We start from the raw sequence: 15,886 nt of genomic DNA, 5'->3' as shown, positions 1-15,886 counted from the left end.
CACAATTCTCTCTTAACTTTAGTCTTATAAGTCAATTAGTCATGTTGTCAAAAAAAAAACAAAATATCTTACATATGCCATTTTTTTAAAAGAAATCTCACTACGCTTTTGTTCGTTTATGGTCAACAGTTTAACCACGAAACTGTGAGTTGGCACTTCTTTTCTTTGTAGTTTATCCCTGAGATTAGAGATGAGTTCTCAGGTGTTTGATAGTGACTCCCAGCGTTTCAACAGAAAAAGGCTTTTTTCTGGGCCAGCGAATTTCAATCTCTCTATAACTCGCGGATAGCCAGAAAGTATCGGAAATAATTGATGATAATACCCATGCACGAATGATAATATAACAACCGTTCCTAACGTTAGTGTTTTGAATTATCACATAAAACTACAAACTAAAAATAAAAAACGCAAAAACACACTCTCAACTATGAGAAACAGGGGGGGGGGGATAAAGTTCAATCGACGGACGACGACATTATTACCTGTGAATAGCTCATTCTTATAAATATATTTTGCCTTTTGAGCGATAAATGAAAATGCGAAATCCATGAAATTGCCAGTAATATATTTTTATGAAATTAAAAAAAAAATTGATTTCGTGATAAGTATAAAAAATTCTCAATATTATGATAATATGCAAATTGTGTAAATGATGAGGGTTTTATTTTAAAGTAATAAAAATACAGAATCAAAGAAATTGCCAATACGTTTTTTTAACCATTGCATTTTACTAAGTCTGTTTTAGGAAAAAAATATTTATGAAAACATAATTCTCCACTATTTTTTCCTTATTCAGAACTTCATTAAAACACTTATATATCAGTGCTGCATCCTCAAATTTAATAATAGTTTTTAATTCATTTTGTGGTTGATATTATTCTCTTTGCTGGTGGTGGGATCGAATGATATGCAATTCATTTCTGTGACGGATTCTTCAAAGTTCGTTGATTTTGTTTGAGATTTAGAATGTTTAAGATATTCAATTTAATGAAATCAAACAGTGATGTAAAACAAGTTTGATGCAAAATAAGAGGGATAAAATAATTTGTAAATTTCATACTTAGTTTGAGTCAAAAATATAAATTTGAATTTATTATTCAATGCATTTTTTTGAAAATTTTCCTCTATATGAAATAAAAGCCAATTCATTTAAATAAAATAATCTTGGTCCAGCATTTAGTTTATTTTTAACTATTAGTATTTTTTTTTAATTCAAGGCTAAAACCTTGGTCAATGTTTTAGCGCAATATGTTACTTAACAGATCTTTAATAGCTTATAAATAACATGAAACTGAACAGCTTCTTTAATAGCATTTTTAAAAATAAAGTTTGAATTTGTTAGAGCTTATACAAGAACTAGAATAACGTCATTTCATAGATAGTAATTAATGAAGTGTGCTGTATTAGGCAGTTATAAACGAACGTGTGGATTAATTTAAAAAAAAAAATTAAGCATTAAATTTTTTTTTTTATCGTTATTAAAATGAGACACATGCAAAGTAAAAATAAGCTTTTGAAATTAATAAAAAGATGTTCGCAAAATAATACCATTAAAAAAAACTGTCGTGAAAAATTTCTGAAAACACTTATTCTGATCAAGTACTACTATTACTATTTATTTCAAAGATTTTTTCGAAAAGTAATATTGAAAACTAAATAAGAAATAATTTCTTTTAATAAAAAAGAACACAACTTTAAAACAAATTAAGAATTTATTATTAAATTTCTTACACAAATTTGAATTTGTGATCACAATATTCTGCAAAAATTTCAGAATGATCGGATAAAAATAGTACTGTCATGTATTTAAAATAACCATTGTCCAGCTCCTTACCATATACTTAATCACTTTGCTTTATGCGTATGTGAAAAAGGTAAACATTTTAAACACACTATCACAGAAACCAAGGACTTTGTGCTCTTTTATGTATTATTATCATTTTTAAAAAACTGATTGCATTTATCTCTAGTCAAAAACTATATAGTTGTATTTTAAAAGGAAACATTTCTTTTTGAAGAAAATTATCATTTTTTCAATCAAATTTTCTTATGTTTTTTCTTTAACCTATCCGTTTTCTGAAAGATTTTCTTATTACATAAAACCGTCAACTGAATAAAACAACAATAGCTAAAACATATAACAGCAGTGTTTGCTGATCGTTTTGACAGTTTAAAAGTAAAAAAAGTTATACTTTTTTTAAATTTGTTTTTTGAAAAGAGAACGTTACTATAATTTTTATTCTAAGCTTATTATTGAAATAAAAACAGACAAAGTTAAAAACTTTAAATGGTTGCTCATCTATTTCTTTAAAGTAGATATTTTGTGATTTGTAGTGAAGTGGAATATATTTGATTTTTATATTTTTCAAATTGTTACTGCTTCTTATTAAAGTGGTCTCAAAATATGTTCAAGGAATTATATGATAACGAATTACCTAAAATAAAATTCAATTATACTGAAATGTAGTTAATTATGCAAACTTCAATATTATTTTGATATTCATCTTTACTTTCGGGTCCTGTTGAAAAAAATATGATTTAAAAGGGTACAAAAATTCCATATATGCACTGAAAATCATTCATTAAAATTATATAATAGATTGAAATAGCAGTTAAAATGTCAAATTGAGATTTCAATATAATTGATCAATATTTACTAATTTATCATCTTTCCAAAAGTTTCCTCCACCCTTATAATTGATGATGATTCCAATGATTAGTGAGAAAATAGTTCTTAAAACTAATTCTTTAAATTCTTTAAAATTCTTCTTAATTGCTCATGTTTAAGAAATTAAATTTTCTAGTAGCAGCTTATTAATTAATACAAGAACAGTAATTACACACTACTTTTGTAGCTTGTCGTTTTTTTAAATAAGACAGTTAAATATTTAATAAGTATAAATTGCAATAATATTTGGCGCGATAACTTTCAAATAATTAGCAGAAGAGAATCAAATCGTATAACTCCAGAAACATATAAGAATTGGACTAATGTCATGTCTCCACTTCTTTTATTTTTATTACATCAGTTGCTGTATTCTTTGTCATACCTTAGTTTGAAATAAAGCACTTATTCTGCCAGTGATCTAGCTTGGATAAATCCCCAAAATTTAACAGCCACTTTTTAATTTCTTTCCACGATTCATGATTACGTTGCAGATAAAACCAGGCGGTAATTCTCGAAACATAGAAACCTTCTATTTCAACTTAATCCAAAGATTTTGATTTTCTAGAAATTTTTGGAGACTTTAATTTTATATCTTGGAAATAAAGCAAAAAAGTAATTTCAGAAAAATGGGAGGCCCTAAGTACAGCAGATGGAGAGAGGATTACTCCCTTCGTATATGCAAAAAATTTCTGATCCATTATTAGATTATTAGTATTGGAGTAACAAGTATTAGATTCATAAATAAGATTAATAAATGCAAAAGTATGAATACTTTTTTTAAAATTGCAGGCAATTTTAGATTTTAAAATTCATGGACAAATTTAAACATTTTGCATAGCATTTTATTTTTTTTTTTAAATCTAACTTATTTTTGTCAGTTTTTAGAGCGATTTCCTTTAAAAAAATATTCCAAATATATTCTAATTCATATCCCATTTATCATTGCTTAATAAAAGGCATCTGCTTATATATTCTTCAACCTCACACTTATTGACTTTGTTAATATGAATATAGTAAACACCATTTCCATTTTTATTCAATTCAAACGATAGCAATCGACTTTATTTTCAACAAATATTTTATTTTATAACCGTCGTTGAACAGCCAATTTTGGGTTTACCACTACTAATGTTTCCCTCCGTTGCCTTAAAACTTTGAACCCAATCCAGAATACAAAGAATACAACTCCTTGATCAAGTATTGGGTGAAATGTCCCATCAGGGAAGACATTTTGATAGAAATAACCCGCATTTGCGTTACATGGAGAGGAAAGCCACGAAAAGCTCCAATGGTTAGTCTGTAGGCAAGGGGACTCTAACCTATGATCAGTCTACCACTGAGGATATTTTACGTCAGCGCTGTGGTCAGTGCGAGTGGAATTCGTATTAACCAGCCATCACTGGGATTTGAACCCGGTTCACCTCATTAGAAGGCAATATCTCTCCCCTGTTCTACCATGGCTCTTTCAGAAAGTACTGTTATTAATGACATTTTTACCACGATTATTGCATTGGATATTTGCCTTCTTGTGCAATATAATACAAAAGAGTGCAGCGTGTGGGTTAAGGTTGCTTACGTTACCCAAGAGATAGAATTTTAAAGCTTAATATTATTCCAGACTTTATGTTCGATACTCAAAAGATGTATTTAATATTTTTTAGTAAGTGAGTAAGAGAGTAAGATTTGTAGCAAGAGAGCTAGATCTAGAAGAGTTTAACCCTTTCACACCAAATAGTCTTTTTTTTTTGAAACTCCGGTAAAATAGAGCAAAAATTGAAACCGGGAAAATGTAAGGAAATTCCATAAATTTGAGGAAAATTAGGAAAATTCAGGGGAAAATATTTCATTATTGATTATTGTAGGGATAAACTTTTCTCTCTTATTTATCCCCTTCTCTATCATACAGATATGGTAGTTTCCTATTGCCTTAAATGTATCATGCATGGATATCTAGTTTCCGACTGCGAATTATTTGGAATAGTATTATGTATAGGACGCACCATTGATTGTGCTCGAATAGTATCCCCCATACATTAAAAGATTGACTAAAATCTTGAAGTCTGGGCCCGTGTGATAATCAAATTGTGAGTACAAGGAAAATATGTTGTAGATTTGAGATGCAGTGATGAAATTGTATCCAATTATTGCTGCAAAGCAATATCAGGTTAATTTTCACCAAAGAATGAGTCTTTTAGATTGCTTAGATATGATTGGAAAGAATAAATAGACTTCTTAATTACTAAGCTTAGTTTCATTACGTAAGGTTAATATATTCTCAACACTTGCTAAATAAGTTAGACTTGATGCATGCTGATAATCAACTTTTAAATGTTTATTCCTACATTCCTTCATTTGCTTAGCAGTAAAAAGCTTAAGAATTGAAATGAAAAAGTCATTAAGATAAAACAGTTGGCCCATGATCATTAAAAATTAATTTTACTCGTGGAATTAATTTACTTAACCAATGGAAGTGTTTTTGTCTGTTATAAGGGGCAATCAAAATAAGAATGTTTGATAGAGAATTATTGCTTGTTTTGAATGACTAGAAAAAATAAGGAGGGTTTCTAACACGAATTTAAAATGTGCCCCTGAAAAATTCCATTTTTCCAACAATGAATGATGTTATGGATTTCCTCGGTCTTCGCAATGAACCAAAAAAAAAAATATTTAGACATTAAATACAATGTAAATTCCCCTTTTTGTTGTTTTTTCCAGTGCAATTGAATTTAAAATCCATGGTTTGCGAAAGGAAGTAAACAAAAGTAAATCAAAAAGTAAAGACAATTTCGTATTTTTGCATTATTGTGTTATCTGAAGTCATCACATATATGCTCTGAGTGAAGTTGGAATATCCATTCATTCAATGGAATGTTGGGGAGGCAAATTTATGGACGCACTACTCCATGAATGCATCATTGAGGAACCCTTCGATTTATGAGGGGAAACACTATACCACAGTTTACTCGATGGTGCTTTCATTAAGCAGTGCTTTCATATGTATGACTTGCTTCATTCTATTGATTCATGGGCTGTAATCGATATACCGATCACACTCATAGTGTATATGTGAGGACATCAGTGTTTTTTTTCTCTCTTTTTTTTCCTTGCGAAAATACGGAATTTAACTTCTTGAGTTATTTTCATATTAATGCGTAATTCAAATTAGGAGGGTGGGTCAAATTTTAAATATATTCCTAAATTTCTTGCATATTTACTTCCTTTTGCGTGTTTCATTCGCAATTTTAGGTTTTCCTCCCTTTGCATGTTTTTTTTAATTCCTTTTCCTTAAATCTTTCGATTTAATTTTCTGGCTATTTTTTTTTTCTTGTTATACTCCGTGTTATTTCATTCTATGTATATTTTTTTTAAATCTGATTTCTTTTTTGTATAATAATTTTTTCTCCCTTACCTTTAACCCATAATTGCTTTTTACCTTTTTGTTCCTAGATTTTGTTTGCTTCTAATAACTAAATTCTACGTGTGCTTTATATACCTACGTATCTTACTTTTTATTTTTTAGGTACTATTTTACAATTTATTATCAATGCAGTGCTTGAAATTTTCTTGAAAATGCATAATTTTGAAATTTGATATTAAAAATAACTTTTGAAAATAAACTGATTGAAAATTTTCAATTAATTTGTTTTTGTGAATTTTAATATTTAAATTTATTTTTTCATTTAAAGTTCTTATAAAATAGTGCCAAAATACGAATTTGAGCTTTGCAGAAGCTTACCGAAATTTGAGCTTATCGAAAATGTGAGCTTGTGACATTATACAAGCCACAAATTGCATTCACAATAATTTTTAACGATATGCAGAATTAACTTGGAATCTCACATAATGATTTGTATAGATTATAATGTATTGTCTATAAATCCTTGTAATTTTGAACTGAACTCAGAAGACGAAAGACACTTTATACCGAAAGAGGAATATAAAGAGATAATAGAAAGTTTTCCGATTTGTGAATCCAAATAAAATTGTAATTCATGATATGTGTTTTTTATTATTATTAAGGATATGTTTTTAAATTATACAGCTGACAGTTAAACATAATGCTAACGTAGCTCTCAAAGCAGGAATTCAAACCTCAAAACAAGAGTTCAATATTCAATTCTTGAATTTTTTTACTAAAAGTTGTGGTTGATTTGGCTAACTGATTTTTTCTCCTTAATTGAAGTAAAGTTTTTCCCCAGGGGGTTTGCTTAATCCTACAATACGGATTTACTTTATTCTTAATTGTTACTATTTTTAAATTCCTATTTTGAAAAGCATTTATTTATGTGCATTTCCCTTGTAGAAAAAAAAATCACATTTAAAAGTAACTATTTGTTTTTTAAATTTGAAAATAGACATTTTTATTTTTTTTAAATTTAATTTTTAACTATGTATTAATTTTAAGAGTTTTAAATTTTAAAAAAAATTCGAAAATTTTTCAATTTTAAAATTCAAATTTTATGTTTGGAAGAAAATTAAAAATCAATGGAGAAGAACGGCTTATGACCGTTTTTTAACAAAAATAACGATTGGTTCGTGAATTTTGAGGGTTGCTAAGTTTTGACAAATCATTAAAGTGAAAAATTTTCACGAGAGTTATTACATAGTGAAGATAGGCCGTGCTTGAATAAAATGGTCTCTGTCCATAGATAAGAAAAGTATAGTAAGTAAGGTTGGTTAAGAAGGAAAAACTGATATTTTTCCATTCAGATTTTAAAATTGAGCAATTCAAGAACAACCAGATAATCAATTCCCAACACCCAGAATTGTAAATTTCGTTTTGAAATTTCCAAGGGACGCAGATAAATGCTTGTGATATTCGTATACATTTTTACCTTTACTATTACAATAATTTTGAAAACTTCCAACTCGAGAAATATCTTTCACGGATATAAATCTCCCCCCTTGATTTTTAGTTGTTATTTCATCCGCTTAAATTGTAGGGTTTAGCAAATACGGGCTTCACGTACCCGGGGCCCCAGTGACGTCCACCTTCATTTATATCCTTAATTTTTGGCGAAAATCATGCTTGATGCATTTTTTAATGTTAACTTCTAATGACTGGAATCTTATTTTCTAAAAGAATTGGTTTTTAAATAAGTAACCACAAAACAATATTTTAGGACTCACTTGTTAAAATTATGCATTTTAAGTAGTTAAAAAGTTTTTGGAGTAAATTAAATCATGTCTAATATTTCAACAATAAATTCGCATTTTTCCTAGAAAAAAAATGAAGATTGACCGTCGGATAGAGAATTTTTGTTTTAGGTAAATTTTCAACTCTGTTCTTGGCCCCTTTTTTCAGATATTAGTTAAGGCCTCTGGAAAAAATTAAAAGTATCACTTTCACTTGTTCACAAAAATTTCTTTATTTTGGACATCTGAAAAGTAATAAGAGATAAGAGAATTGTTTCATTATCCAGTTTCACTTACAAAGAAAAGCATATTTAATTAGCATTGATTAAAATACTTTTTTGAGAAAAGTAAGTTAAAATGTGATTTAAAAGAGAAGAATTCCTTTCATGGGTTTGAAATTCTAGAGCTTTCTATTTACTTTTATTAAACTTTTAGATTTACGATATTTTTAATGCTTGGAAAAACAAATGCCGCAGAAGAAAATATTTTCAATAAAGTTTCAATATTAGCAATTTGAGTGCTTGTTTTTAATGGACTTTTTATGGTAATTGGTTCTTAAACCAAACAACCACACTTGTAATCAATTCATCCAAAAAGATTACACCACTATTAATTCCCTTCTACGATTGTTGCCTTTTGATTTAAAAATGAAAATGGAATGTTCTCTAAATTTAAATTTCAATACATTTGTTTCTCCAAATTGAAAAGTTTCTGTTCTGAATTTAAAGAAGTGTCGCTACTGTTTTTAAATCACAACTAATAAAAACCTATTGGTTCAAAAAATTGTATTTTGATTCGAAACTAAGTATAAAAAATGTGTCTGGCTAGTAAGATTATAAACCTCGCATTTATTAAAACTATAAATAAATATTTTGCAATATGATTCAACATATTTTTTTAAAAGAAAAAAAAGGTAAGAAAACTGCCAGTTTTCACAAAGTAAAATTTTTTCTGGAAACAGATTCAATGAAAATACCTTCTTTAAGTGCAGAAACTTCTTATTTATTAGATTTGATTACATGTATTTTACATAGTTCTAAGTGTTTGACAATTCCTTTCTGTACTGTTGTAATTTTTAAGGAAAAAAATAATCCATAAATGGAACAAAATTTCAGAAAAAAAAAACTTAAATGCGAACTCGTTTTCATAAAGAAACTGGATTATCCATTTCAAATAATCTCTATTTTAAAATACTCTTCATTTACAATATCCTTTATTTTCCTGATTGGGGTAAAGGCAATTTTCAACATCAGTTTTTTTTAATACATGGGATTCTCTAAAAGTAATTAAGTTTTGATTTTGTGAAGTATGAAAGTTGAAACATTAAAGTTATTTTAAGTTATTTATTGAAAACATTAAAATTGTTTTAACGCTTTAACCAAAATAAGCATGTAAGAAATTTTTTTTTATAAAAAAAAAATAATAAATCTGCTGCTTTCTTAGATTTTAAAGTTATAACCAAGCAATCTAAGCATTAAAAAGTAAAGCTTTTCACTTTCTTTTTATTGTTAAAATTTAATATTTACATTGTTATGATGATTTGAAGATATTTTTTTTACTATATTGCACCCGTCTTACTAAGTTTAGGACATTTTAATAGGAAAATTTTAGTAATTAAATCAGTTGAATGTTTAGTTGTTTCCTTCCAGAATTTGAAAGAGGTAATTATTTCAATTAAGAAAATATAAGTGATATTTTTTGTGTTCTGTACACAGATTTTTAAGCTGTCAACTTATGAGTGTCATATTTTCACATTAAACGAAATGCAATGATACTATTTTTTTTAAACATTTTCAGCATTTACGAATAACAACTTGAATGCATGCATGAATATTTGAGGAGGCTCTTAAATATCAATTTTCCAATTTTATTTCAGTTAGACAAAAATGAAATATTCTTAAAATTTTCTGATAATTAAGAAGACTAAATGTTTGTTTTTAGAATGTAAAAAAAATTCTTTGATGCAAACTTACTTCATATTTCAAAAGCTTTCTACTTATTCCTCTTTTTAAAGAGGCGCCAACTATTACGGTTTGTTGGTAATTTTTAGCTAGGAACTATATATATATATATATATATATATATATATATATATATATATATATATATATATATATATATATATATATATATATATATATATATATATATATATATATATATATATATATATATATATATATCGTCAAACGCCGCTATAGTGAATCTTCAAGGGAGCGAAATTTTGGCTCACTATATCCGTTACGCATGCAATCCCAAACTCCTCCTTTCATTGCACATTATTCAAGTAAATGACTGAAAAATGTTATGTAGTAGCAAAAAATGTATTCTTTTTCATTACTCTTCGTCTTGTGTACAAAAAAAAAAGAGTAATTTTTAGCTGATGAGCAATCCTCAACATCAGATATGGAAACACTTCCCGACTCTCAGATAATTTTTCCTGAATTTCTGTTATTCCGCTTTTTAAATCTGTCTAACCTGCCATTCTAACACACGAAAGTATTCTCATAAAATCGCTTAGCAAATTCATCGACATTTGTCCAGATACTGGAAGATTGCGGCTCCTTCGAATGGTGAACCACTTCAGTAATGCTTCTTCAACATCCTTGTGATCTGCTTTTTTCAACTTTTTTCTTCCATCTAAATTTTTTTCATGAGCAGAAATTATTAATTGCCTATTTTTCCATACGTTACAAACTGCATATTTGGATAGTTTATAATCCGTGCAAATATCAGCTTGATTGCATCCATTTTCAATTTTTCTGATTAAGCCCATTTTAATCAATCAATGGAGAGCGTTCTACGTTTACTGCTCGCCATAGTTAAATTTGAGTCACTTGTTTGCAAGATTTTTTCAACTGAACTGAGAGCAAAAAGGAGTTGAAATGAGGGCCTTATCACCACATATTAATGTCCAACCCTTTGACCAATCATGAATAATTGCTCATTCTCTATGACAAAAAATGCATATTGATTTCACTGACACCTTACAGGTGCATCAGCTGCCTGGGTTGATAACATCTGCTTGGCATGTTTAGGGATAGGAAAGTGAGATAAAAGAAGCAAACAAGAAAAAATGCTTATCGCTACATTCCCCTCTATAGATGGTTTTGAAAATCGGTATATGTATTTATTTTGAAGTGGAAATATCAAAATTATTACAAAAAAAGGGGGAAAAAATCAGTCGAAAACAGAAAAAAGTTCATTATATTCAACTTCCTCGCTTTTTTGGTTCACTATAGCGGGGTTAGACTGTATATATGTATTAATAAACATATAAGGATAGATTTTATTATTAGTATTACTATATATTATTAGACAGACTATATAGAATTAAGTAGATTATTTTACATTTCTTTAGATTATATATGTTACCGTGAAGGATCGAAATCAGGAGAATGTCTACTTTTATCGATGAATGTCAACAATCACATAGTCATTTTGATGAATGTCTGAAATATTTCCTATATCCGATTTGATAACTGTTGACATCGTTGCTGAATGTTGATTTCTACATTCTATGTCCGTTCGTGACAGAAATATTTGTTATATCCGATTTGATATTGATTTATTCGTTGATATTATTCGATATTTTAATATTTGCAAAGGATAGATTAGGAGAAACATCAGTGTTCTCAGTACCGGTTAAATGCATAATGGGCAGTGGCACTTGACTGTAAGAAACCTCAGGGTAGGGTATACCGGGCAAATGTACACCCGGCAGTGGCACTTAAGTATACCTAGTATATATTTAGGACATTTACCTAAGCGACTATGTGATTGTCAACAGTTACCGGTGTAAATCAACAACCAATTTCGGTCATTCACAGTATATATTATACTATATCAAAAATTAGAAGTATTACAATATTATACATATATATTATTGTAATGCTTCTAATTTCTGATATCTATTTTGGAAAGTTGGCACTCTTTCATCTGGAGATTTCAAATTTTCATTTCTTGATTTAGCAATATTTATTTGTTTTTATTTTGTTTTATTTCTCATAAATTTGTTCCAATTTAAAGAAAAATGTATAAATACAATTTCGGCTTTGTGGTTTTAATACTATGGCACTTGATACCATGGATTTCTTAAAGTATTTTCTTGAGGTCAAATGCAAATCAGGAATTTTAAATCTATTACTATTGTTATATGCATACCCTGTTTATAATTTATATTAGTCATCTGATTGTAATATTTCTTTGTTTTCTTAAATAGAAAGCTTCTAGAAAATTTGATTGTTGGCTTATCATGCAGATTAGGTTTTACATCGTTAGTCATAGACAAATAAAATCGGATTAGACTGTTACCCTAATCGTAAAAACCAACCCCTGCTCTTGAAACCCCTTCTCCCCTTGATCACATTTAATTAATAAAAACTGATTCCTTAAAGAATTAATTATAAGAATGGTTTATTGGTTTTCAATTGTTTTGGCGAAAATGCTGAAAAACATAGTTTTATGTAGGCTACATTAACACAGTTTTATGTAGCATAAAAAATATGAAAAAATTGGAAAAACTAAAGTACATAAAAAATAAAAAAGATTGACAGCTATTTTTCATAATTAAAAGATTTTATTATATTTTTATAATTTTTTCTGTGACTAGCCAACTTATAAAGTTCTAAATTGAGTTATGTCAGAGTTGAATAAAATTGTTAGACACAAGGTTAAGTTTAATGAAGCTAAAATGCTGAAATTTTCTTTCATAAAAATGACGAGTTGTGAATAAGGAAAAGTGAAATTTATTTACGCAGAACAAAATATAATTTACTCAATTGAAAAACAAATATACAACTTCGAAGAGTTTGTCCTAAGTGCAGTTTTTTCCCTAATCAATAATGCTCTAAATTTAATTTCAATTGAGTTTTGAATTTAAGAAAAAATATGTTTAGTAATAACTTTTTTGTTACAGTTACATGATTTTTAAAATAAAATATAAAACGAAATTTGATTCCAGGGAAGTTTGTTTGAATGTTTGTATACATTAATTTATATCGCTCATCATTACATTTTTAGTTATAAAAACACTTAACTAAATAAAACAAAGTTAGCACTAATTTTCATGAGTTAGCAAACAAAAAGAATTGATATATATAAATTCTTTATCTGTCTTAAATTAAAAAGAAATATTGATCTAAAATTTACAAGTCAGCACAATAATTTCGAGCAAATATTTGTAATTTATTCAGGAAGAAAATTATTAAAATGTAGGTTTTATTTAACTTTAAAAATTTTAAATTCGTAATCATTATTGTTTTTAAGGAAGGAATCAACAAAATTATTTTGTGCTCCTCAATGAATTGATTATTAAAAATAAATTCTTTTCTTTTATAGACACACTATTAAACACTCATTAAATTTTTCTACCATAAATAAGTTTGTGAAATATCACTAAATTTCATTTTGATTTATCAAGTAATTATTTCAGATAGATAAAGTATTGCAAAATTTTTTTTGTAAGAAAATACTGGTTTTTTTTATTTATTTTGCTGTCGCTTTGACTTCAATTAGCAATATGAGTAATGATTGCAAAATTAGACTCGAAGATTATCTTGCTTTGACATTAAAGCAATCGCCTATAAAATTTATTTACGAAAATTGGTTAAAAACAGTACAAAGTCCACAAAAAAAAAACCTCTTTTTTAAATTATTTTCAAAGAGATCAAAGATGAATTTTTTGCCCTTTTTATTTGGCGCTCCTTTTGCCATTGTCTAGGATAAGTCCAGCCCTGTCCAAACACACCAAGGATTTGTCATTTTGTTTTTAAAATTCTTCCTAGTTGCCAATTGGCAATCATAGATGAGCAGTCTACCTATATTATTAGTCTATGAGAGACCTTTTCTCTATGTGTAGCTAGCTTGGTTTATTCTGTTTTGTGCCATACATAAAACAGACGGTAAAATTTTAAGTGAATATGGATAATGAAAAGTTTTTAACGTCTTCTGAGTTCAAACAAAGAGAGGGAGAAATAATAGAGAGCGCAGTAACAAAGTTAATTATCAAAGGTAACACCTTAAAGACTAGAATTTAACCAATCAAATTTACGACGTAGGTAGTCATGCGTCTACTTTTTACTCTTTAAAAAATGTTGTGCAATGTTTATTTTTTAAAAATTTAATTTTTGATTATCATGAAATGATTTTTTTTTCAGGTAAACTAATCAATATTTTAGACTTCTTTTTTAGTTCCTAGAAGTCGTTGTTGTCTCTGATTTTATTCGCATGGATGAATGACTTTTTAGTATGCAGATGAAGAGAGGAGGAAATATTTAGAAAATTCTGCAAGCCTGTCTTTTCGTATATCAGGTAATCTTAAAAATGAAATTAAAAATTATATGATAATTAATTGATAATGTTTTGAAACCTATTTCCGCAAATGTTGATAAAGTGATTTGTTTTTTTCTGGTGAATAAAATCCCCGAATTAAGTACTCTCGGAAGTCACGTACAACAGATGAACAACTTTTGATCTAATGATCCGATTGTTACGTACTATGACTCAATCTTAACGGTTCAAGAATCAAAAATTTATATATGCTTATTAGTTATTGCTGACGATAATTTTAGTTATGAACGCACTTTTGGTTTTATTTAGAACCTTTTAGTTACAAACGTATGAAAAACGTAATTTTTTTTTAATAAACATGCCTTTTTTTCCCAACTACGGATTTGGATTCATGACCCTTAAAATTCGGGAGAGGGGTTGTTGGAATCTGGGAAATAAATCCCTAAACCACAGGAGAACGGTTGAAAGTTTGGTTTTAGTCATACGGCAGGAGAGCGGTTTGAATCATATTTGATCAGAAGAGCGATAGTGGTCCGAACCAGGGTTTCTTTAACGTTAAATTTACTTTTTGCGAATTCAACTATAGTTCTCAAACTTTTTAAGCGAACTGAAATTTATAATTCGTATATCGAAAGATTATTCCATGGAAAATTTTTTTAATAATTATTTATAATTGATTTGTTTTATAATTGATTTGTTTCATAATGGTCGAAAAATTGTGAACAGTTAAGGTAGACAATTTTTCAGTCCTATTTTTGAACGAAAATCGTTTGAATAGTTCTTGAAAAATTAAATTTTAAATAAAAGATTTTTTTTCTGCAATTCATGTTTTGTAAACAATTTCCTTATCTTCAAATAAAACAAAAGAATTAACATCGTTATTTCAACTCAAACAAAATCGCTGATGATGATTACATAGCTGCCAACTTGTAACGGTCATCGGGAAAGATTTTTAAAGAGTGATATCTTAATATAACTTAAATTTTACTACTCAGCCAGCACTGAGGGTTTCCCAATTTTTCTTTTTAACCTAAATTGCCGACTTTTCTTTAGAGGAGACGTGATTTTCTAAATAAGTTTCATAATTAATTGTGAGCATATTAACAAACAAAAAAAAGACTAACTGCTAATCCGTTATCAATCTTGAATTATTTTATTAATTTTGTTTTCATAATTATTTTGAAAGTTAAGAATAAAATTTCCTCATTTTATCAATCTTAAGATAAGGTTAAATTTGCACTTCCGGAGTTTCTATATTTATTTTTAATATGAAAGTGAATAACGGTTTTTATTGAAATGAAAACAAATGCTATAACTGACAGTATTACTTGGGGCATTGCTTGAGACCAAAGTTTACCATAATCAATCAATTTCCTCCCGTGCCCTTTCGAAGAGCCTTAATATTTCAGTCCCTAACCCTGGTATCTATATTTTTTCAGTTAGGTACCTTTATTCAGTCCCTGGTCAAATTATAAGACGCAGTATACGATTCTATGAAAAAATCTTAATTATCAGATGACAGCTTTTATCGTTTTTATGTGACTGAAAGCGGTTTACACTTGTTTACGTATCATTTGGTTAAATTATCTCATAGTCGCTTTAATGAAGTATTTTACGGTAACTCTATTTTATGGTTAAATATGCATAGTGGCTTATAGCGAAAAACTCTTCATAACATTCCATGTTCTACTGTAGATTGTCCTTATGGCGGACTTTTACTGTTTTCTGATTTAATGTTAAAATAATAAGACCTGAATGTGTACAGAAGCTGTTGACATCATTGATGACACT

General features: G+C 28.0%; 1 long non-coding RNA gene across 3 annotated transcripts in view; it reads left to right on the top strand.

Annotated features, from left to right (window-relative positions):
- The window catches only part of LOC147816991 (uncharacterized), a 101,402-nt gene that overhangs the window by 43,568 nt on the left and 41,948 nt on the right, over positions 1-15,886 (top strand). For 2 of the 3 annotated variants that reach the window (XR_015429766.1, XR_015429763.1), the window contains exon 1: positions 13,535-14,116. The exons of the other annotated variant lie outside the window; for it this stretch is intronic. This is a non-coding gene — a long non-coding RNA (uncharacterized LOC147816991). Of the gene's footprint in view, positions 1-13,534; positions 14,117-15,886 lie in introns of those variants that run through there. 3 annotated transcript variants of the gene reach the window in all.

The sequence above is a fragment of the Parasteatoda tepidariorum genome, chromosome 1 (genome assembly GCF_982258835.1).
Source record: "Parasteatoda tepidariorum strain Cologne lab strain chromosome 1, Ptep-v5.0, whole genome shotgun sequence".
Classification (NCBI taxonomy): Eukaryota; Metazoa; Arthropoda; class Arachnida; order Araneae; family Theridiidae; genus Parasteatoda; species Parasteatoda tepidariorum.
The sequence above is the reverse complement of the archived record's forward strand: the minus strand, read 5'-3'. Positions and strand labels throughout refer to the sequence as shown.